Here is a 24,715-nt window from a genome sequence, read left to right on the forward strand (position 1 = left end):
CAGTATAAGACAAACTACAAATCCCATGAAGCATTGCACCCTTTCAATGATGGTCAGAGAAGGAAGAGTAGTATCATGGGATTTGTAGTTAATCTTTTACTGCTTAGAGGTCGAGTAGTAAAAAATAAACTACAACTCCCATGGGGCATTGAACCCTTTCAAAGATGGCCACCGCTATAGCTCCGTGTCCAGAGAAAAGCAGCTGCTGCCAGGGACTGGGGCCACTCTGCTGCGGCCGGGGACTGGGGCCACTCTGCTGCGGCCAGGGACTGGGGCCACTCTGCTGCGGCCGGGGACTGGGGCCACTCTGCTGCGGCCGGGGACTGGGGTCACTCTGCTGCGGCAGGGGACTGGGGCCACTCTGCTGCTCCCAGAGAGTGGGGCCACTCTGCTGCTCCCAGAGAGTGGGGCCACTCTGCTGCTCCCAGAGAGTGGGGCCACTCTGCTGCTCCCAGACAGTGGGGCCACTCTGCTGCTCCCAGCGAGTGGGGCCACTCTGCTGCTCCCAGCGAGTGGGGCCACTCTGCTGCTCCCAGAGAGTGGGGCCACTCTGCTACTGGGGACACTTTGCTGCAAGAAACTGGAGCCGCTCTGCTGCAGGGGATTGGAGTGAGCTTTACTCCATGGTGAGTGACTGATGCTGGTGTTCCTATAACTCTCTGTCCAGTCTGTGCCAAGGGGGCACTGTTTGCATAAGGGGTACTTCTTGTGGTGTAATGGTAATAAAGTGTACTTCTGTATGGTATAATGTGTATAAAGGGGTACGTCTGTGTGGTGTAATTTGAATGGGGGGGCGGGGGGGTTGGAGTGCACTACATTACTGCCTAGATTCAGCCCTGATTAGGGATTGATGTACAGTATCAAACAATGAAAGGACTGAAGAACTGAACCACAGAAGAAGTTGTCCACAGCAACCAATCAGCAATTATCAAGTATACAATATAAAATGATAGGTAGCATCTAATTGCTTGCGCTGGGTAACTTATCAACTCATTCGCTACTCCACTCTTTTCACAGAGCGGCTTGTTCCCGATGCAAGTCCCGGTGATTGCCTGGTAACCGGGATGTTGCGTCTTCCGGCCACAAGGGCCGCCAGTCCCCAAATGTCTCTAGGCAACCAGGGGACCACTCAGCTACCACATCCCTGATTGCCTAGCAAAGTAGCCACTCTCTGTCAGTGTGTTGTGTATGTGCAGCACAACAGCTGCATGTAGCTTATAATTAAAGGAGCACTCCCAGACTGGCTTTCCTCAGTGGTCAGTGCTACTGTTATAAGCCAGTCAGTCCAGCTTTCTGTGCCACTTACAGCTTGTTTCTGTCTGTATAAGCTGCTGGTTCCTGTCTGCAGACCTTGCATGTCCTGTGGATACTCTGCCGGATTTATTGCCCATTTATGTCCTAGTCTTTGCCCTGCCTGCATCTAGCTCCAGTTCTAGTGTGGTTACCCTCTGCCTGCCAAACCAGTGCTCTCAGCCTTCAGAGGGTCTCATCTGCACATTGTCTGCACAGCAGCCGCACTCTGACTACAAGTCATCTGCATAGTGCCTGCGTTCCACCTCATAGTGCCTGCTCTGTTCAGGCTGAGATCTGCACCCAGTCTGGACCTTAACCCTCTGTGCTCCTGTGTATGATTCTCCAGTTCCTTACCTGTTGTCTCTAGCCTACTGTGTGAGCACCTACTGCTAGAAGTTTAAGTCGAGGCAGCAACCTAAGTATCGGTGTGCATGTTGTGCACTAAGGGAACAGCAGGGAGTGCTCTCATCAGCTCTAGGGGTCTCACACAAATAGTGCTAGAGTTCCCTAATAACTGCTTGATAAATAAATCCCTGTCTTTTTTTTTTTTTTTTTTTTTAAATAAAGTTGGGACATCCAAACTCACATCTCATTGTCATCAAATTAATTTACAATAAATATCCCCTTAACAGAACTGATAATCCAAAAGTTGAGCTTTGCATACTTTTTTCTGATAAAGAACATTGGATGATTTGTTAAAAATTTTTATGAAAAAGTATTTATTTATATTATTTCATTTATTGAATCTTTATATATATATATATTTTTTTAGGACTTGTATCAAGATCTGAGACATTTAAGGTGTATGGTGAAATTCCGAAATATCTGAAAATCCTAAAAGCTTCACAAACTTTCTAGAAACTAGTTTAACTCATAGGGAGAAGTCCAGAGCAAATCACTGTTACTGACATCTGTAAGGGCTAAAACACACTACCCGGCTTTTGCCGGCCGGTAAAAAGCCGGACGGCTTTATCCCGTGCCGGCATTGTAGTTAACAGTGTGAGGGGTAGGGTCCCTTCACACTGCACGGCCCCAGCCCGGCTGCCGGGTTGCAGCCGGGTCTCACCACTGGAAGGTCCGGCTGCCGGGCCTTCTTTGTAGCCAGTAAACCGTGTGTGTGAAGGGGAGCTTTCACACACAACGGGTTTTTCTGAAGCCGTGTCTGATGCTGCGCATGCGCACAGCATCACACACGGCTCAAAGCCGTTCTGTGTGAGCGACTCTGACGGTTTCTCCCGGATGGCAAAAAGCCGGACAAAGTTTGTCCGGCTTTTTGCCATCCGGGGAAAACCGGCTAGTGTGTTACAGCCCTAACTGCAATATAGGTAAGCTGACACCATGAAGGTACACTCCCCACACTTTGCTCACTGTTTATAGTATCTTCCTTTCATTTTCTTATTCATGTTTACCTCTGCCCTTTTATTGCCTCCCTTTCTCCTAAGTTCAATTGTTTTCATAACCCTCTTATAATATCCCCTATTCATATTTCTTATGTTTGTCTTTCTTCTACTTTTTATTTCTATTTGTTGAAAATCTTACAGTCCTACCAATGTTTTATGACTGTTCTGGTCCTTTAGAAGGTAACATAGCAACATAGTAACATAGTATCTAAGGTTGAAAAAAGACAATTGTCCATCGAGTTCAACCTATTTGTGGTCTCCTATGAAGTATTATTTTGTATAAAATTTTGACTGATGTTGATGACTGCCATTACGTTTTACCCCTCTTTTTTATAATAACCATAGTGCGTGACTATGCCCCATAACCCTGGATATCCTTATCCATTAGGAATTTATCTAACCCATTCTTAAAGGTGTTGACTGAGTCGGCCTTTACAACTCCCTCAGGCAGGGAATTCCAAACACGTATCGTCCTTACCGTAAAAAAAGCCTTTACGCCGTATTGTGCGGAATCTCCTTTCCTCTAACCTAAGCGAGTGTCCACGAGTTCTCTGTGTTGATCTAACCAAAAACAGGTCCTGCGCAAGATCTGTATATTGTCCCCTTATATATTTGTAGATGTTGATTATGTCCCCTCTTAATCTCCTCTTTTCCAGTGTAAACATGCCTAGTCTTGCAAGCCTTTCCTCGTATTCCAGCGTCTCCATACCCTTAATTAGTTTGGTCGTCCGCCTCTGAACCTTTTCTAGCTCCAGGATATCCTTTTTGTAGTATGGTGCCCAGAATTGTACACAGTATTCAAGGTGTGGCCTCACAAGTGATTTATATAACGGGAGTATAATACTCTCGTCCCTAGCATCAATTCCCCGTTTTATGCATGCTAATATCTTATTAACCTTCTTTGCTGCAGTCCTACTTTGGGTACTACTGCTTAGTTTGCTATCTATGAGGACACCTAAGTCCTTTTCCAGTACAGAATCTCATAATTTTACCCCATTTAGTAGGTAGGTGTTATTTTTGTTCTTGTTACCACAGTGCATTACCTTACACTTGTCTGTATTGAAGCGCATTCTCCATTTCGCTGCCCAAGCTTCTAATTTAACTAAGTCGTTCTGAAGCGACTCAGCATACCCCTCCGCATTTATAACTTTACACAATTTGGTATCATCTGCAAAAATTGACACCATGCTCTCTAGACCTTCTGTTAGGTAGTTAATGAAAATATTGAACAATAGCTGTCCTAATACTGAGCCTTGCGGCACACCACTTAGCACTTCAGTCCAATTTAAAAAAGATCCATTAACCACAACGCGCTGCTCCCTATTATCTAACCAATTTTTGACCCAAGTGCATATTGTGCTTCCTAGCCCTGTTTCTTGTAGCTTGTAGATAAATCTTATGTGTGGTACAGTGTCGAATGCTTTGGCAAAATCTAAAAAGATTACATCCACCTCTTTACCCTGATCTAGGTTTGCGCTTACTGTTTCATAAAAGCCAATTAAGTTGGTTTGACAGGATCTGTCCTTCATAAACCCATGCTGATTCCTTTTAATTACCTTATTGACTTCAAGGAACTTCTGAATACTATCTCTTAGAATACCTTCCAATACTTTCCCCACTATAGATGTAAGACTAACTGGCCTATAATTACCTGGTTCAGCTTTACTTCCCTTTTTGAATATAGGCACTACTTCCGCTATACGCCAGTCTTTGGGAACCATACCTGATATTACTGAATCCTTAAAGATCAAAAATAGCGGTTTTGCAAGTTCAGAGTGAAGCTCCATTAGAACCCTTGGGTGAATACCATCGGGACCTGGTGACTTATTAATCTTTAAATGTTTTAATCGGTCACAGACTACTTCCTCGCTTAAATAACTACCTATCAGTGGGATATTCTCATTATTGAGATTATGCGTTAGTCCCTGAATTGGGTCCTCTCTAGTAAATACTGTCGAAAAAAACTCATTTAGTGTGTCCGCTATGTCATTATCATTTTTACTTAAAACTCCCAACTTGTCTTTTAAGGGGCCTATACTCTGCTTCTTTAATCTCATGCTATTAATGTATTTAAAGATATTTTTGGGATTCGCTTTGCTTTCCTTTGCTACTAGTTTTTCAGTTTCTACTTTAGCCGCTCTTATTTCCTTTTTGCTTATTTTGTTACATTCCTTATAGTGCTGAAATGACTCTGCTTCCCCGTCAGATTTGTATTTTTTAAATGCTCTCCTTTTCTTGCCCATAAGTTCCTTTATCTTTTTGTTAAGCCACATCGGTTTATGATTTTTATTCCTTTTTTTGCTGCTTGTAGGCATAAATTTGAGAGTATTTTTAGCTAGCAGGAATTTTAGTACCTCCCATTTCTCCGTAGTATTTTTTCCTAAAAACAAACCTTCCCATTCAATATCCCTGAAAAATACCCTCATCTTTTCAAAATTCGCTTTACTATAGTTTAGAGTCCTAGTTGAGCCAGTATAGGGCTGCTTATGAAAACTGATATTGAATGTGACCATATTGTGGTCGCTGTTTCCTATGGGTTCCCCTACTATAATACCTGATCCCAAATCCCCATTGTTTGTTAATACCAGGTCTAAGATTGCATTGTACCTAGTTGGTTCCTCAATTAGTTGAACTAAGTAGTTATCATTAAGTGTGTTTAAAAACATATTGCCCCTAGCAGTATCACATGAATCATTTTTCCAGTTTATCTCTGGATAGTTAAAATCTCCCATCACTACTATGTCTTCTACTCCTGCTGCTCTTTTAATTTGCTTTAGTAACAATTCCTCATCAGATACGTTAATGCCAGACGGCCTATAGCATACACCCAATACTAACTTTTTTAATCCTTTTTCCCTGCATGCAATTTCTACCCATAATGCCTCAACAGTGTCTACAGTCCCCTCCTGAATATCTTCCCGTATATCAGGTTTTAAAACGGCTTTACTTAAAGACACACCCCTAAGGTGGAAAAGGGCCTATTTTATACTAAGAAACTCAAAAGATTGTCTCAAAAGCAGTCACAGATTTTACTTATGGGCTGTGTGGCTGCAGACCCCCAGTAAAGCCCAGCACCTCGGTGAGCCAGTTGCGGTCCCTGACTGCACTGGCTTCACTGGATCTGGCAATTATTTTCCATTGGAAGTGGAACTTGCCAGTCAGCCGCAGAACAGGCAGTCCCATTGGGAGGTGTTTCTCCCATCCGGAACTGCCAGTACGGGTTCCGATTTGCAGAGAGCATGCATTATGTGGGAAGCCACTCCCTGCCTTTCAAGCAGCCCTACCTGGCTTCTATGGGCTGCAGCCAATGCAGTCCATAGAAGCCAAAGTTTTGCACATGCACAGTCCCCACCACCGGTTATGCGCATCCACCAGTATCAGTTCTTGCCAGATCCATTGTGCAGGTGCTGGGACCAGGCTGGCTGGGGCTGTCATCTCCTACTGCAAAGAGGTAGGAGCTGCCACTGCTGAAAAGGTAAATTTAACCACAAATATCTAGCATTCTATAAAAGTACTGAAACATTTATTTTACTAGTATAAAAATATTCTATATCAGCAACCTGGGTCTTCGAATACAGGGCATAATTCAGACCTGATCACTCCTGTGTGAATTTGCAGAGGCTTGCGATCAGATAGTCGCCGCCCAGACAGAGTGAATACCCACCCCGTGCAAGTCTACGTACACCTTGCGAAAATCAAATTATTTTTCTAGTTTGTGCAATCTGTGCACAGCCCAGTACCTACTCCTACAGTGCGATAGAATCAGGCTGATCGGGGTCGGAGCTGACGTCATACACCCTCCCTGAAAACGATTGGGCACGCCTGCGTTTTTACTGACACTCCCAGAAAACGGCCAGTTACCACCCCCAAACGCCGGCTTCCTGTCAACTTGCGTACGCCTAGCGATTAAAAAAGATGCTGGATTTTTTAGCAGTTTGGCCTCGCGCGTGCGCACTATGATCCATACGCATGCACAGTCAATCGATAATCGTCCGCCTTACGACTTCGCACAACAGTGAACAGGTCAGAATCGGGCCCACAGTTTTATATTACAATGGCGTTTTCGCATATTTATGAAGGTTTTACGCATTGATGTTGGCCTTACGTACTGTGTCTACCCAGTGGTTTACTAAGTTGCTTTTTAGGTCGTCGTCCATCCACAACTACCAGTTAAGCACTTCAACATACAACCTACAGATAACAAACAGCAGCTAAATCATTATCTCAGTGGTTTCCTACATAACACACAGTGCTACTGAAATGAGACATTGAAACAGACATGAAACTTTAGTGGAAGCAGGTTTGTAGATACTATGTTAAGATTTGAAACCTAATGGGCCGATATAAAGCTGGAAGTAAAATGGGCGTACAGTACTCAAAAGAAATGTAGAGATCAGAAAAATAGTGTATTTCGCATATATGCAGAGCTGTATCCATCTGTAGATACAAAAACCTCTGCATGGTTTGCTACAAATCATTTATCATTGTCATCATCATCATCATCATCATCATCATCAATGTGTACATGCATCTCAAAAGGATATGCTTCCTTACAGCCTTACAGACATATATGTGAATATATACTGCCCCTACGCACCACCATTCCATCTCTCTGGTCATAAAAATGATGATTACAATGAGATTAACGCTACATTCCTATATTTGCATGCACTAATTTTCTGAGCATGTGCAGTGTGAATCCAAGTAAAGTATGTACATATTGCATACATTCAACTTTGCATCAGACTTGTTGAATAGATTTTTCTATTACATGGCAAATGAAATAAAAATTATTTTGTAGACCTCACCTGCAAACATTAAACATTGCATGTGGAACTGCCCACTGTCACACAATTCATTTTGTCCATTCTCTTGGAACCGTTGCTCATAATTTTACTTAAGTGGGTGAAGCTTATATTTCATGTACTGTACATATACACACAGGCTGGCCAACATTATCAGTAGTAAAGATGCATCATTGTGGTGAAAAAAATACATAAACAAGTTAATTTATCAGTAGACTCAGAATTTTGCTTATTTCTTTTTCCATAAGCAGAAAATTTAGACTACCGAGTTAAAAATCAGTTTCAGATAATGTTGACAATATGCCACTTTAAATGCCTGATTTTTTAACTCAACAGCCTACAGTACAGCTATGGCTTAGGGGGGGTGGAAAAAACGGGCATTTAGTGAAAAATCCTCAGGCTTTTTAGAAGATATTTTACTGCCCAAAATACAAACTAACAAATAAAAAAAATCTCATCTGTGTATTTACCAGCTGTTTCTAGTTTCATATGACAAGCCCAAGTTTTAGGATTTCTTAACATTTGTCCTTGGGATTTTTAGCCTTTGGAAATGCCACTTCAATATTGACCAAAAGCACAGAATATTCATTTTACATTGTATACTAGATGCCGTTTTCATGCATTCTTCTACTCTAGTGTTATATATGTAACAAGGGTCTCTTAGATATTAGCACTCATGGGGGTATATCTATTAAGGTGTGTGTTTTATAAGTGGAGATGTTGCCCATAGCAACCAATCAGATTATATCTATTATCTTCTAGAAGCAGCTAGATAAATGTTAAGTGGAATCTGATTGGTTGCTATGAGCAAAATCTCCACGTCTAAAAAAATCTCACCTTAGTAAATATACCCCACAATGTGCTGAAATGCACTTGCTCAAGTGCGAAGTGTTCCAGAAAATTGTTTTAGAATGTTGGCAACTGTGTGATATTTATTTTGTACAGCGCAAGTCTACAAAATTATGGAGCCTACCTGGCATCTCTCACCATCAAGTAGGAAGGGATGTTCCCCTGGAGGATAATTAACTCCTTCCTGTCATATCACCTGGAATAAAAATGTAGAAAAACTTTTAAAAATTTTGGGTCAAATGTTCCTAATTAAGGTCATGAAAATAGTTCCAACATTAGTAGAAAAAATGTACAGCCAGATAGTATACTTAAATAGACACATATTCTGTCATCAATAGCTAAGCAAAGGCTAAAATACTAGATTCAATTTCTGAAAATTCTTTACAAGTAAAAGTGAAAAAGTGTTATAAACCCAAGCAACCAATTTGCTTTCATTTTCTAAACTTTAAAAGAAAATAAAGTTATATTGTGATTGACTGCTAATATTATTTTGTTCTATTTACTAGCATTTGCTCACAGCTTCACTCCAGTGGATGTCTGTTTGGACTGGCCATAGGGGTCACCAGGAAGATTCCTGGTAGGCCGCCGTGTCTGTGGGGTCTGTTTTGTGTGATGTCATGTGCCCCCCTCCCCTGCCCATATGATATGCAGACCACGGCACTTAGTACACCTCACTGTCCCCATTCATTCTGAATTTTCCATCTCTGCAGTAAAGCAACTCTGCCATCCGGTGATGCTGCCATAGCTACACGGTATGTTATACCTCTTGTGCTGCCTATGTTAGGACACTTCTCCAAAATTTTGCAGGGCCACTTTTAATTCCCAATATACCCCTGGTCTCAGACACAACTGCAGCAAAAGACAGTCACCAGAGATATCCAGTCAGCATGCCAGCTATCACTGATAGCTGGCATGCTGACTGGATATCTCTGGTGACTGTCTTGGAAAAGGCCCTATGGGTCGAAATGTCGACATTTTGCTGATGACTGTGATGTACCAATAAAAAGTCTTTTAGTCAATTGGACTGGTGAGTGCCCTCTTTAGAGATCATTTTATCTCTTACACCTGGTATATGTGAAACCTTTTGGGGTTATCTTGAGGAGCACCCCTATACTATGGACCTATTGATGTGAGTGCGGACTTTCCCAGGAACTGTATAAATATATATATATATATATACACAGATGTGTCCACGGTTATCTTGACTAGTTTGCTGCGCATAGGCACAACATGACTTATTAGCATAAACCCTCCATCTATTGTTCTCAGCTGCAATACAATACAGAGAACAATACAGCACAGCAGGGGATTAAGTCCGACTGGACAGTCTCAGTTAATCCTATTAAAGGTCAAGATAAATGTGGACCCATCTATATATATATATATATATATATATATATATATATATATATGTATGTATGTTGGGCTCAAGAAGACTGTACAAATCGCAATAAAAATTTTTTTTGCATCCATAGGTTATAAACAGTTCCCAGAAGTGTATTTGTTCCCAAAAAATATATTTATAGACATTTACAGTCCTTTTTGGCTTGAGGAGCCCGCACCATGCACGTGCTGAGTGTCAAAAGTCTGGTCTTTCCTTTATTGCTCCTCTCCCTGATGTCACATTTAGATAATAGTGTATATACCACAGTTTCTTTCTAGGTGATTAAGCTATACAATAGTGAAAACGCAATCCAAATTCATCCCATAGTGTTTGCGTGATGCCGAAACGAACAGACCCACAGACAAACAAAAATTCAGAAGAAAAAAAGTCTTCATAGTTCATTAGTTCATACACGGTCCCAGGGAGTGCATTTCTTCAAAACAATTTCTATGTACATAACCATTACAACTTTGTTAGAAGTATAGAATGTTATCATCTACATATAGCATTAAAATATGTTACAGACAATGCTTAATCACTCACATCAGCCCTAGCCACATTAATACTATACACACACACACACACACACACACACACACACACACACACACACACACACACAAAGAGCACTGCAGTTCTAGTGCATGGTGTATTTCGTAAGTGCCATTAAACTGCACCGTATACACAGCACACATATGGGGATGAGGCCTCAAAAACTATGGAGCTACCCAGTACCTTATTAAGGACTACAACTGACAATTGCTTACACCCAGGTCACTAGCAAGTTCTCTATTCCACCATATCTGTTACATTAATTTAACAAAAGAGCAAATGCATGTCCTCCATATTAAAATAAAAGAGTTCTTCTGATATATAATCAGGGCTGTCAATGATAGTCAGACTATCCAGAAAAGGTTCCACAAAGCAAAAACATCTACAGTACTTTGGTTTTACTAACCTGTGCTCAAGCATGGATATCCTTAAAACATGGGGCGGGATGTAATGCCGCCTGAACTCTGACATTTTTGTTGAAGGGGCAATCACTTACAAGGCAAAACCATGCCTTTTAAGTGTTGCACCTTTAACAAAAAAAATTGAGTTTGGCCGTCATCCGCACAGCCACTAAACTCGGGCGGCATTAGTGCAGAGTTTAGGAAACTCGGCACTAATGCCTGGACCTACAGTAGCTAATGCCTGCAACTACTTAAGGAATGGAACTAGCTAAGGCCAGGAGCTAACGAATACCTGGAACTACTGGAACTAATGCACAGAAGTAACTGAACTAACTAAAGCCTAGAACTAACTGAAGCCTGTAACTAACTATGAGGCATAATGCTGACTTTAAGCCTGAGACCATTTTAAACACAAAGGTTGAGTTGGAAGTGGCCCGTTTAAGAAATGTGTGTGTGTGTGTGTGTGTGTGTGTGTGTGTGTGTGTGTGTGTGTGTGTGTGTGTGTGTGTGTGAGAGAGAGAGAGAGAGAGAGAGAGACCGATATATATATATATATATATATATATATATATGTATAGCCATAAATGTGAACTAAATGAAATATAGCTGGCTTTATATCCCGTAGTTACTCATAACACAAACACTAAAATATCACAATCAGTCAAATGATCAAAACAACACAACTCTGATTGTCGTTTCAACTGGCCTGGTTATATAATCTTGAATAAACTCTTTTACACTGTTTCATTAACAGCTAATTCAGTATTTAACAGACTTGGGTGTAAGAGTCTCCTCGAGCTGGTGCGTCCTAGTCGCATTGCCTTGCTACTAAGAAGCATTTTCAGCAAAAAAAAAGTCTCACAATGCAAGAAGATTCTTTTATGATCTGGCGTGCCAAGATGGGTTGTTTGGCGTAACTGCAGCAAAGATGCATGAGGACATATCTGTACATCTTACTATAATTATCGTTAATAATTATGGAATTTGTCCATTTGGATAAAGGTTATTAATTAGGATAATGCTGTGCTGTTTAATGGGTTATGCACATTATTATATGGGTTATACCCAGCAAACTGAGCTATGATTTCCTGAATTTTCGCCTAAGGACGTTAATTATTGTGTACATAATGTATAACTGGTACATGTTTATTGACAATATGTAAAGAATTATTGCTATATTACTTCGTGCCGATTTTTTGTGTGACCTCCATCAATCGGTTAACAGTGACTGTTAAGTGCGGTTCCTCCATCCCAGCATCCACAGCAGCGCCGGGCAGCCAATACGGAAGGAGAGGGGGATGCTGCAGCGGCGCTTACTACCAATGAAATAGCGCTGCTGCGGATCCAGTCCCCCTCCCTCCTCCTCCTTCTCACCTGCCTGCACCGAGGGAGCTGCACGAGGAGCCTGTCAGCGGGGAGATGGTAAGTATGTATCTCTCTTTCTCTCTCTCTCTCTCTCTCTCAGGGGGACACCGTCTGCCATAATGTGTAAAAAGGGGGCCTGGCTGCCGCAATTTGTAAAAAGGGCGACTGGCTGCCGCAATGTGTAAAAAGGGGACCTGGCTGCCGCAATGTGTAAAAAGGGGGACTGGCTGCCGCAATGTGTAAAAAGGGGGACTGGCTGCCGTAATGTGTAAAAAGGGGGACTGGCTGCCGCAATGTGTATAAAGGGGGACACCGTCTGCCGTAATGTGTAAAAATGGGGACGCTGTCTGCTGTAATGTGTAAAAAGGGGACGCTGTCTGCCGTAATGTTAAAAAAGGGGACGCTGTCTGCTGTAATGTGTAAAAAAGGGGACGCTGTCTGCCGCAATGTGTAAAAAGGGGGACTGGCTGCCGCAATGTGTTAAAAGGGAGACTGTCTGCTGTAATGTGTAAAAAGGGGGACGCTGTCTGCTGTAATGTATAAAAGGGGCTCTACCTGGTGTAGTGGCGCTACTGTGCAGCGTAATTTGAATAATGTAGACTACTGTGCACCGTAGTATGAATTGCTATTATTTTGTGGCCACGTCCCTTCCCCATGAAGCCACGCCCCTATATATTTTCCGCATGCCTACGCCGCGTACTGCCCCTATCTTACATGGGGGGGGGCGCGCCAATGTCGTTTCTTGCACACAGCGCTAAAATGCCTAGTTACGGCACTGGTGTATTTGACACATAAATACATTCTGTGCTTAGACACAGGTCCCATCGCCATGATATCTCATTACGGTATTCAATTATTCCAAAATACGGAAAAATCCGAAATCCAAAATACTTCTGGTCCCAAGAATTTTGGATAAGGGATACTTAACCTGTATTGAGAATGCAAAAGATTTCGGCCTGTTCATGAATTTTAAATAAACTCAATCTATAAAAGGTATGTTTGAACAATATACAGTATGTTACAAAAATAAACAAACAAAATGAACAAATGTCAGAACATCTCTTAAATTATTGTTGTTGTTTCTGTTTAAAAGAAGAATAAAAGTTTGAGAATTTATTTTATTGGTCAAAGATCATGAATAGTGCCACAAACTGAACCACTGGTTTCACTCATTACTTTTGTGAAGGCATGGGATATAGCAGACCAAACTATTGTTTTTGGGTTATATTATTTAGCGGTTGTAGTAGCAAAAAAATTACACCGTTTTCTAATGGTTTTATTAAAACAGCTGTATTAGGTTCGGGTAAAAATATAGTAACAAAGACTACTTTAAATTACAAATGAAGTAATGTATTGCTGAAGCTCACTGCACATCGTGTGGTTCTTACATACTGTAGGTCAAGGTTTTCTCGTTCAGTTGTCATTTTTTAACTGCGGCGTTCATCCCTCAGTAAATATTGTAGTACAGATACAAAGAAACTTTGGAAGCTTTGCTCCCTATGCAAAACAGATGCATAGTGTAGGATTTCTAACAACAACAACAACAACAACAAACAATAGGCTTTAAATGATGTGTACATTGAGCCTCTGTTCTGCATAGGATGGCTGGTAAATATAGTGTATATAAAATGAATCATAAAGCTCAGTATACATGCTGATCAACCAAGCTTCTGCATTTTGTATTTCTAAATGTTTGCTAATAATTCATTATCTCCGAAGCAAACTATAGGTACGGCATGAACAACAGATAAACGTGACAGTGTATGTAACCATAGAGCTGTTTATGCCCAAGAGAACCAAAAGTGCTTTCTGTTCAGGAAGCTACTTTCAGTGCTGTGTCGTGAATATGAGACACAATATATTGACACCAGAGTGATAAAAGCCACAAACATTTTACAGTAAGAAGACATATTGCTACAGTATTTACCGTATAACTGGCAGCTGTGCATGTCTTTCAATGTATTTCTGCTAGTTCCATGCACTATTATTCCCTGGGACAGAATAAACATTTCTAGCACAGAGATATACAGTATGCAGTCGTGGCATAAACCGAAAAAGGAGTTTAAATAAATTAAAGGTTATTACCTTTCCAGTGACTAAGAATGATATCATTAATTAAAGGTCAGATGAACGTTACTTAACCACAACTAATGGAATAAATGCACAAGGGAAGACAAAAGGGATGCAACCCACTAACATCCTACTTAATGCGCATTCTAATTTACATATAGATCATATATAATAAAATGTTAGATTTATTGTCTGCATTTTCTTCTCTGAATTTCCTTTGGGTGAACCTCTTAAACTATATCACACAGGCCTACATAACCCTGTTATCAACATCATTTCATAGTCTAGAACCCACAGCCAGGGCTGAAATAAGAAAACCTGATTGCACTTACAGATACTGGCACCAGTCTATTTCTATGATGCCTACAACAAAACACAGGCCTGCGAGATGAAGACTGAGGTAATGGGGTTGGTATTATTAGGGGCTTAAAGGTAATATATCAGTATGTGTGTGTGTGTGTGTGTGTGTGTATATATATATATATATATATATATATATATTTATTTCACCAATGCCGGCACTCAGCCCAAATTACTTGCATTGCCTGGGTGCCTTACTGCTCCACCTTAGAGAGGAGTATATCAAATGCAGGTGTGGTGGCACTCACAGGACTTGGATGTGATCTGTAGTATCAGGTGAATAGGAAGGTGGAAGTGGGATGAGGTTGGGGGTGATTTGGCGTCATGAGGCATTCAGACTGGCCCCAAAATTAAGTGGGCAGTAACGTGATGGGGGGAGGGGACAAACACACGCAATAATGTGCCCAGGGATGGTCTGGCCCATAATCCACCTATATATATATATATATACACACACACACACACACACACACACACACACACACACACACACACACACACACACACACAGGCTCTTTGGCCAATTGAAGCCAGGTGAAAATGCAGGCTTGAAGTCAGCCAGCCACAGAGCCTGTGTAATTCATTAGTGCCCCAGTTCAAAGTGACAGTATGGTAATCCTCTATTTTTATATACAGTGTGTGTGTGTGTGTGTGTGTGTGTGTGTGTGTGTGTGTGTGTGTGTGTGTGTGTGTGTGTGTTTATATTTATATATATATATATATATATATATATATACATATATACATATAGTATAGTCATGACATACAGATTAAAACTGACAGTCTACCGTTCATTGTAAACACAAAACATATTTTGAGCAAATGTTAGTAGGAACCCTGTGTCAGTGAAAATATGAATATACAGATTAGTGTAAATTGGCCACAATTATGCCTAGGTGCACAGTAGAGTTCCACGAAATAATCAAATATTTTTATTTGTTACAGGTTACAGAACGATCAATATTTACAAAGACACATTTAAAAGCCGAGTATAACTTTTGGTTTGCCTTTTTTAACTTCTGTATTTGTATGAGTATTGCAGTATAACTTGGCAACAGGTGTGTGGATTATTCTATGCATATAAAATCTGCACACAACACATCCAACATAGCTGTACTGTTTGTGTATGTCTGCAATTCAGTACAACATATCTGTGTACCACTGCACAAATCTTATTTGACCTAATATATGCTCTATAACAGAGCATAAAACAACTATCAGCAATCTGATGTAAACCAAATGTGTTCCATCCTATATTATATTTTATTATTTATAGATATGTCTGACTGCAATGGGTAATTTGTTTTGTACACAATTGGTGTGAATAAACACAATTTGTAACATTGTTCACGGGCATAGCATAGCCCTCTCTACACACACAGATTTTAATATAGTACAAAAAAGTGTAATAGCATATTAGTTTTAACTTTCTGCCTCAGCATCAGCATGACAAGAGAACAGTGATTTTAAATCTTACTCTCGTGTACCATGCAACATCTGATTCATTCACCCACATGAAGTTTGCACACAAGTATGACCTGCGATGTGTAATTGTGAGAGAACTGTTCAGTTAATAGAGTAACAAATATGAGTATTGTATACTATACTATACTGTGATATGATGTCGGAATTCTTCAACACCACTAATAAATGATTTAGCTGTTTTGAGAATTTACTTAAAATGTAAAAAAAGAAAACCTGAACGTATGATGCCTCAGCATTGCCTTCTGAGACCTCATCTTTCCAACTTTATTACTTTTATTAACTGTAAGTAACCCATATACAATTCCTATTTCCAAAAGCAACTATGGAGAATATTACATATTAATAATGAGAATAGCATATTTATTTTAAATTAAATCTCAGAGATGCAGACGACCGATAAAGAGCTCTGCTATTACAAAACTAGGAAATCCGTAACATTCATTTGTAAACCATATAACTCACAACGATAACACTGTAAATAAGCCTGTCCATAGTCTTACTCATTTCAGTATTTACATTCAGATTGTTTTACACATAGGTCATGTTTATTTTCAGTACGCTATATACTGTAAGTAAGTGATTCCATGATTTCATCATAAGAAACTATGTACTAAATTAAATGTATCAGTGCATTTGTTTCTTAATATGTGTTTTGGGGTTTATTTTATTATATGCATGTTTTGGTGATTAACAAATGTCTTATTTTTGCCTTGCTGTATTAATTTTGAGGTCGACAACTGAAAAGCATTAATTTTCTCAGTGACTTGTTGGAAGCTGTTTATGTATACAGTATGTTTTGTTTAGCGATTATTTTAATGCACAAAATACTCTTGCTTCGGTGTGTAACATGTACTGCAATTATTCATTGTATTCTGTGGTTGTAAATACACATCTAATAATAAGATATAAATATTGAACTAATACAAAAAATCCTGTTTCCAGCATTATTATGATTATTATTAGTTAATAATAATAATAATAATAATAATAATAATAATAAAAATACATCAAGTCATTAATTGAGACGGACATAATATGGGCTTCCATGTGAAAAAGCACACATTCATTTTGAACAATGAATACTTTAGGCACATAGAAACCAGTAATGACTAACATGCTATAACACCTTCTACTGTATTTTATGTTGCATGTGTGGTTTTGCTATTGGTGCTTCCAATTAAAATTCTTATAATTGCATCAGCGTGATCTTAAAAACATGCAAATACAGGATATCACAGTATGGGAAGGCTCCTTCAGCAGAGGAGAACAAAGCACTTTAGATCACATAGGAGGTTGCTGGGTTATTTATATAGGTCTTTTCATGATTTATGTAAATTTGCAGTAAGCTTTAAATACTCGCCACTACTGTATATCACAGTTTAGACCGATAACATAAAAACAAACTGTCAACTGCATGATGTAATTAAGCATAAGGGAGAAGTGTAGCTGTGAGCATACTGTACATATACACCACAGGTTAAATGCACAACATGAGCATATATAAAACTAAACTGACGCAGGATAGAAGACCATAACAGATACACATTAGCACTCTTCATGCGTGACTGCTGTGAGCCTGTGACATAACGTGTACGTTCAGCTAAAACAGTGACTTGACTTTCCAGCAATGTTTGAACAAAACAGAATGACTTCCCCGTAATACAGTATATGCATTAATACAGTAACTAGAGCGCTTGTAGAGTTTGTGGTTCTACATCTTTTCACAAATAGACCTATTGGCTCATGTGCACAATATAGTGCGGTCATGTTGTTTGTGTCTGTTAACATTCAGTGGGGAATAACATTTATTTGGTAGCCAGGTCCCCGAGCCTAGGAATCACTGGACATATCAGTATGCTCTTAGGGGTTTATGTTTTAAAACTCAGACTCCTTATCATGTTTATGTTCAAATGTAAAAGTCCGATTTTTGCTGGTAAAATCTTTTCCCTTTGAAATTTCCTGCATAAACACGATCAGAAGCGCCGCATAGTAAATAGATCCCTTACAATCTGTCCAGACCGACTTCTGCATGATTAGGTAATCAGATCCATCAGTTCATTACTATCTACAATGTAGAATAATCCACACATCAAACTCATGTTCTGCTTGGGGCCTATTAGTCAGTAAACACACACCTATTACACACGCAACAAGTGAATGATGCTTTCCATTGAAAGTTTACTACACTAAGGCAAAGTCTCAGCTTCTCAAAGGAGAATGAAGCCACAAGGCTCTAAGGGGAAAAAAGAACAGACACACCTCAGAGTTAAGCTATAGCTATAATAATTACAGGTGTGTCAACCACAGCATGCATCTCATTTATTAGAATATCCATGCGAGATCAAAAATAACTTGTTGCAAGAACATACTGGTCCTCTAGGCGTACTAAGATAGGTAACACTAGTTTGGTCTTCTGAAAATCTGTAACGTTGTCAGTCCCCAAACATTGGGTCTGACCATTCTCACATTTCTGTGCTGCTCACTGCACTAGTTCATTCATCTGCAAAGGTTGTGTCGTTTCATTCTCTACCCCTTTCAGACCGCTAGCTATCAACACGGGTGATTGGCACATGAACGCACATAACCTGTGTTCATGTACGGTCTGAAAGGTGCCATGGTTGAAATACCGGGTTGAGCGAACCCGGTATTCCAACTTGTGTAGCGAGCAGGGTTGAACACGTGTTTAACCCAGCTCGCAGTGCGGTGTGAACGGGAGCCGGGTCAATGCAACCCATTTCCCGTTCACTGTGTGTTGACGGGCGGCATTTGGAGGTCATGTGATCTCCAAGCGGCGCCCCCGCCGAGCCACCACTGACGTCACTAACCTGGCGCACACTGGCGGCTCCCGTGTCAGGCTCCCGAGTGCGACCCGCCTCAGGCGGTCTGAAAGGGGCATACAGTCGCTAACAGACTCGTGTGTGGAAAGGATTAGAGTGCTATAGAATTAGCACAGTGCCACAGGCTTGCAGTGAGAGAAAATGTAAAGTTACAGTTTGTTTCTGCACTGTGTTACTACTATATGTATGCCAGTATTGACAAGTACTTTGTTCCCCATTACGAAAGAGAATAATATAAATAATAATAGAAGAAATATATATCTCCTTTTTCTTTTTTGTTAAAAACAAAGGCTTTAAAATCAAGCGCTTCATTTATAGTTAAACAGTACGGATAAATCAGCGACTACATGACTCTTTTTACCTTCTCTTTCAATATCACTAATTTTAAACAATTGTTTTGGATGAATTGTATACGTCTCGGAAGATATGGGAACAGGTAATCTGCATTTAAATGATGATACTGTACATTGATTTGCTTATTCGTGTGTCAGGTACTTTGCCATACACTGATTAAATAAAAAAAAAAGTAAAAAAAAAAAGCTTGCAGGTCTAGAATTAAAGCAGTCAATTTCTTACAGAACACCTCCCCCCAGAGGTGGCTCGCTATAACTAACACGGCATTGGCTCAGTATGCCAGTATCACAGTAACTGCTTTTGAAAAGAACAAACCAGTATAAACAAATCTCACCGTTAAGTACAGCAGCAATGTGCCCAAACTCATTACTTTTCAAGTAATTGGGAAAAAAAGAAAATATATATTATATACACATACATTTGTAAAGCAGTGACTGAATTGCTAAACTGCATTGTACTGTGTGCATAACAATTATAAAATGAGTTGAGTCAACAAGACATTTAACCATCACTGCCAATAACTTTCACATTAAAGTGCAAATGCTATTTCAAAGCCCAAGGTCTTCGCACATACAGACAAGAACAGGTTACATTTTACATTTCAGAAGTTTGTACACTTCAGATTTATCTGATATGTATTTATTGCCCTCAAACCCTCAACACTTCATGGGGAAAGGTCGAGGGAAACCAAATAGGTTTGTGTACTTCTTTTATGTTAAAGTTCATGTTACCAGGCTGGAAGGAAGTGCTAGATGGTGGTCTTATCTCATCACCATCATTACTCTGAACATCATTTCTTTGTATTTATAAAGGTAGGAGAAAAACTCCCCCTAAACCTGTAAGAAAAAGCAACTAGCAGCAATTCTGCGTCCTCATATGTCACTTGGGAACGTCAGAGAGGGTTTATCTATACTCTGTGCTTGTTTGTTTGGGGGAATTTCCAGCTTTTCCACCCACTGTAACATTTAAAATGGCCCAATCTTCACATTTACTGTCTTAATACACTAAAATGTTTTGGTACATTCAGTTTCTGAGATTGAGATGAAAACTGCGTGTACCCAATCTGAAAGCATCATCTTGTGTCACACAGATCACTTATATACAGTACATCTCCAGTTTTAAGCCAATCACTGCTGAAATATTAGGGGACAAAGGTGATTTGCCTTATTGTAACATTTGTGCGTTATTTTATTTGTCAGTATTTATTGTTGTGTTGCGTACTTGTGAGCTTTAATTAGCATATATACTTTATTTTAAGAAAAAAATCCCCTTTATCTGCCAAAGCCATACTAACATTACTTGGGGCCTAGCCAAGATAACAGGTTGGGGTCCCCTCCTGGGATCCATCTACTACACCAATATTAATATACACTGACCCCCTTCCCCCCATGTTATTTATCATTTTTACTCAATATTATCATACATACATACATACATACTTGTCAATGTTTTCATTCCATTACAACACAACACAATAAAATTAAACATAAAAAACACGAGTAAAAGTGAAGACAAACATGTCTAACTATACATACATTGTGTATTTGTATCGTTTCACTATTCACACATAATGATATCACAAAATAAATGAAGTAACAGTATATTAACTATTTACCTGCTGTAACAAGCCTAGGCAACAGCAGCAAAAAATCAACTACAAGAACTATATTAAGACATATATCAGTTTATTAGAAAACTTTGAAACAATGCCCCAAACTTATTATACACAGGTTACACCGATATCTCACAGCTAATACACACTGACCACTATACACACGTCACACCCATATCACACACCGATAACTATACACAGATAACACTTATCACATGATACACACCGAGTACTCTACACAGGTCACACTGGTCTGTGACAAAAGCAATATTTCTATTGCAAGGGAGGTTTCCAAATGCAATCCACAATCTCCCGGTCTGCAGAACATTGGAGCAAGGATGGGAGTCTGAGGGAGCAGTAGAAGAAACTAGTACCAACCCTGGAAAATATATGTATGCATTGGTCTTTTTAAACATGGAATATAGTATTAATAATTCACACTATAGATGGTATATAGTATAGACGGTATCAAACATATTGCATACCTTCCAACTGTCCCGATTTTCGCGGGACAGTTCTTTTTTTTTTGGAACTGTCCCATCAGCTGTGTATGTGAGTTTGTCCCCCCCTGATGGCGGCCCTGCACACAACTAGTACACACTGCTCACAAATCACACAGGTGTCATATACTTGATACGGGTGTGGTATGTTAGATAGACTAGACTTAGATCGACAGTGTCTAGGTCGACAGTAAGCAGGTCGACATGGTTCCTAGATCGACAGGGACTCAAGATCGACATATACTAGCTCGACGTGAAAAAAGGTCGACGTGAGGTTTTTTTTTAAATTTTTGGGTGTCGCTTCGCTCGCCATGCTTCAGGCAAGGTTACCGTTCCCATTTGTAGTCCACGTGGATCGTAAAGTATGAAAAAGTAAAAAAAATGTGAAAAACTCATGTAACCTTCTGTCATGTCAACCTAGCACATGTCGACCTAGAGTCCCTGTCGACCTAGAAACCATGTTGACCTACTTACTGTCGACAAATAGTGGTCAGCCTAGACAATGTCGACCTAAGTCTTGTCGACCTAGAGATCGGATCCCACTTGATACACACTGTCTAGCTCCATGCTCTGAATATAAAAATAGACACTTTGGGCCTGATTCAGGTTTGTAGGTAAAGCAAAAAAAAAAAAAAGCAACTGGGCAAACCAAGTTGCACTGCAGGTGGGGCACATGTAACATGTGCAGAGAGATTTACATTTGGGCAGGTTATAGTTTTTCTGTGTAGAGTAAATACTGGCTGGTTTTGCACGCAGCTTACAAATACTGTACAGCTTTACAGCTCCTGCAGTGCAACATGGTTTTGCCCAGTTGCTTGCTTTTCTGCTTTACTTACAAACATGAATCAGGCTGTTTATGAACAGACCCCCACAAACAAATACCAAATGATAGAGAAAACCTATTCAAATGTTATACATTTATTATGTATAAATATACATTAGATGGTATGATACATCTACCCCTAGACTAAAGGTGGGTACACACTAGGCGATTTTGTAAACAGTATCGCTCATTTTTACCCTCCTGAACGACTGTGTTAACAATATAGTCCACTGTGTATGCTACCAGCGATGGCCGATGCCATCGTTAACGACCCCTGCTGTTGCCTGTACAATACATGCAGCTCAATCTGACTATATCGTCAGATGCTGCATGTTCAGGCCGGCCACGGCATGATGTCACTGTGCGAGATCGCTTGCGATATTGCATAGTGTGTATACATGTATGTCGATGGCCCGGGAGGGGAAAAGCTATGCAATGTCGCTCACAGAGTGTATCACATAGTGTGTGCCCACCAATAGTCGCGTGCTGTGCACCAGGAATCAGAGGAACATGAGTTGAACTCCCCAATCAGAGCTTAGCTCTTTGGACCCCTGGTGCTCAACTGCAAATGACTGAGGCAAAGTGGGTATGCAATATAGTGCGTATTTTTGCCTAGGCAAAAAAAAAAAAAAGACTTTTCGCTATTTTTAGGGCGAAAGGGGATTCGCCTTATTCAATAGCAGGGACGTTTTTTCGCCTAGGCGAAAAATTCAGCAGGAGCGATAAAACGTGAACTTGCGAATCCACATGTTTTCTCAGCTGCGCTGGTGAAAACACAGGCCATTTTTGACGATTTTGAGGTATTTTCCGCCAATGCCTTTTCACAGAAAAAAAAAGGTGAAGAGGCATTGGTGAAAATTTTGCAAAAAAATTAGTGAAAACATCCTCAAATTAATAGACAGGGGTGCGAAATCAATAGCTCTGAGATTACTGGAGCTAATTGCATACCCTCCTAAGGGGAAGATGTACTAAGCCTTGAAAAGTGATGAAGTGGAGAGAGATAATGTACCAGCTAATCATCTCCGAACTGCCATGTTACAGCTTTTGTTTGAAAAATGGCAGTTCGGAGATGGTTGATTGGTACTTTATCTCTCCACTTTATCACTTTTCAAGGCTTACTACATCTGGCCCTAAATCACTACACAAACAGAGCAGCGGGAAAGACCACCCCTGCTGTTCTGTCAGTATAGCTGCAGGACTAGCAACAGTGTTATCCCTTCTTTTAAGCATTCATATGGTGGACGAGTGGCCCAACCCTAATACGGGTGACCTAAACCCCTGGAATTTTGGCCCCACAACAGGTGTCCACCGTAGACTGCCTATTGGGCATCCTGGTCCTGTTTCCACCATATCAGACTGAACAGCTACAGAAACCTGGTTTGTACTTGGTGCCAACACTGTGGTTGTTGATATACTGTACCAAATAAGGGCTTCTTAAGAAATCGATCTATGTTTTACGAGTGTCATGATCAGAGCAGCCCCAACATGCACCCTGGAAACTGTTTAATAATAATAATAATAATAATAATAATAATAATAATAATTGAATTCATTTACTGTAATAATCCTTTCGTAAATCATTCACAAATGCAAGAATCTGTCTCAATAGTCTTTATATTCTAGTTCATACATGACCCTACTCAAGACCTCACACAACGAACAAACCTATTAAATAAAGATTTTAATAGATGTAAAAAATCCTTCTTATAGAACATGCTATAAACTCAACAAGTAACCTGCACAGATTGTGCTGCGGTACATTGCAGGTCCTAGCTTTACCCGGTTATAATACAAACTATTTTTGGTGTGTAAAATGTTACTCTGCCAATGCTATATAACTGATTGTTCACAAACAAAGGAGCAGTCAAAAGAAACTAGATATAAACAATGAATAGAAATATTTTACCAGTATGTTCAATAATAGTATACTTGGACGCTTTGTGAGATCGTGGGTTTGTAGATAACAAATTTGTTTGTGAGACTAATATATAAAAAATGCAAAATAACCTGGGACCTGTATTGGCAAGAGCATTTGGAAAAGCAACAAGGTGTGACTGTTTTATATCTGCATTTTAAAACCCATTAATACACTTAGTGCTTCAAATAAAATAAAATAAAAATATTTAGGTGCATTATGATGAATTCTGGGCTTTAAGACTCTAAATTATGAGTTTATAAATTATGAAGTAATGATAACAAAGCAGCATTTTATGTTGTGTTTTACAGCTAAAGCATGGTAATTGTTGGCAACACAGCCGGCAAGGTCATATGTGGGTTTATGCATTGCTTAGGACAGTAATGTTAAGTCCCCACCTACACAAACTTAGTTTCAGTCTCTATATGCTGCTGATTTAATCAGTAATCTATTCCACCCACCAACACAACTCAAAGTGTCTCCTATATACAATACTGACTGTATGAGTTTACTGTGTAAATAAGAGTACTGCTTTCAGCAAGAGAGGAATATCTATCTATCTATCTATCTATCTATCTATCTATCTATCTATCTATCTATCTATCTATCTATCGCAAGTCATGCTTACATTAAAGGAGTAACTACTGTGGATGCAGAGGGTAGTATGGCTGCTATGGGACCCGCGCTGCCTCCAGGGCCAGCCTTCGCCC

At 39.9% G+C, this 24,715-nt stretch overlaps 1 long non-coding RNA gene across 2 annotated transcripts in view; it reads right to left on the minus strand.

Moving 5' to 3' along the window:
• The window catches only part of LOC134910261 (uncharacterized), a 1,286,324-nt gene that overhangs the window by 848,918 nt on the left and 412,691 nt on the right, over window positions 1–24,715 (minus strand). For both annotated transcript variants that reach the window (XR_010176155.1, XR_010176156.1), the window contains exon 4: window positions 8,472–8,543. This is a non-coding gene — a long non-coding RNA (uncharacterized LOC134910261). The remainder of the gene's footprint in view (window positions 1–8,471; window positions 8,544–24,715) is intronic.

The sequence above is a fragment of the Pseudophryne corroboree genome, chromosome 4, assembly GCF_028390025.1.
Source record: "Pseudophryne corroboree isolate aPseCor3 chromosome 4, aPseCor3.hap2, whole genome shotgun sequence".
Lineage (NCBI taxonomy): Eukaryota > Metazoa > Chordata > Amphibia > Anura > Myobatrachidae > Pseudophryne > Pseudophryne corroboree.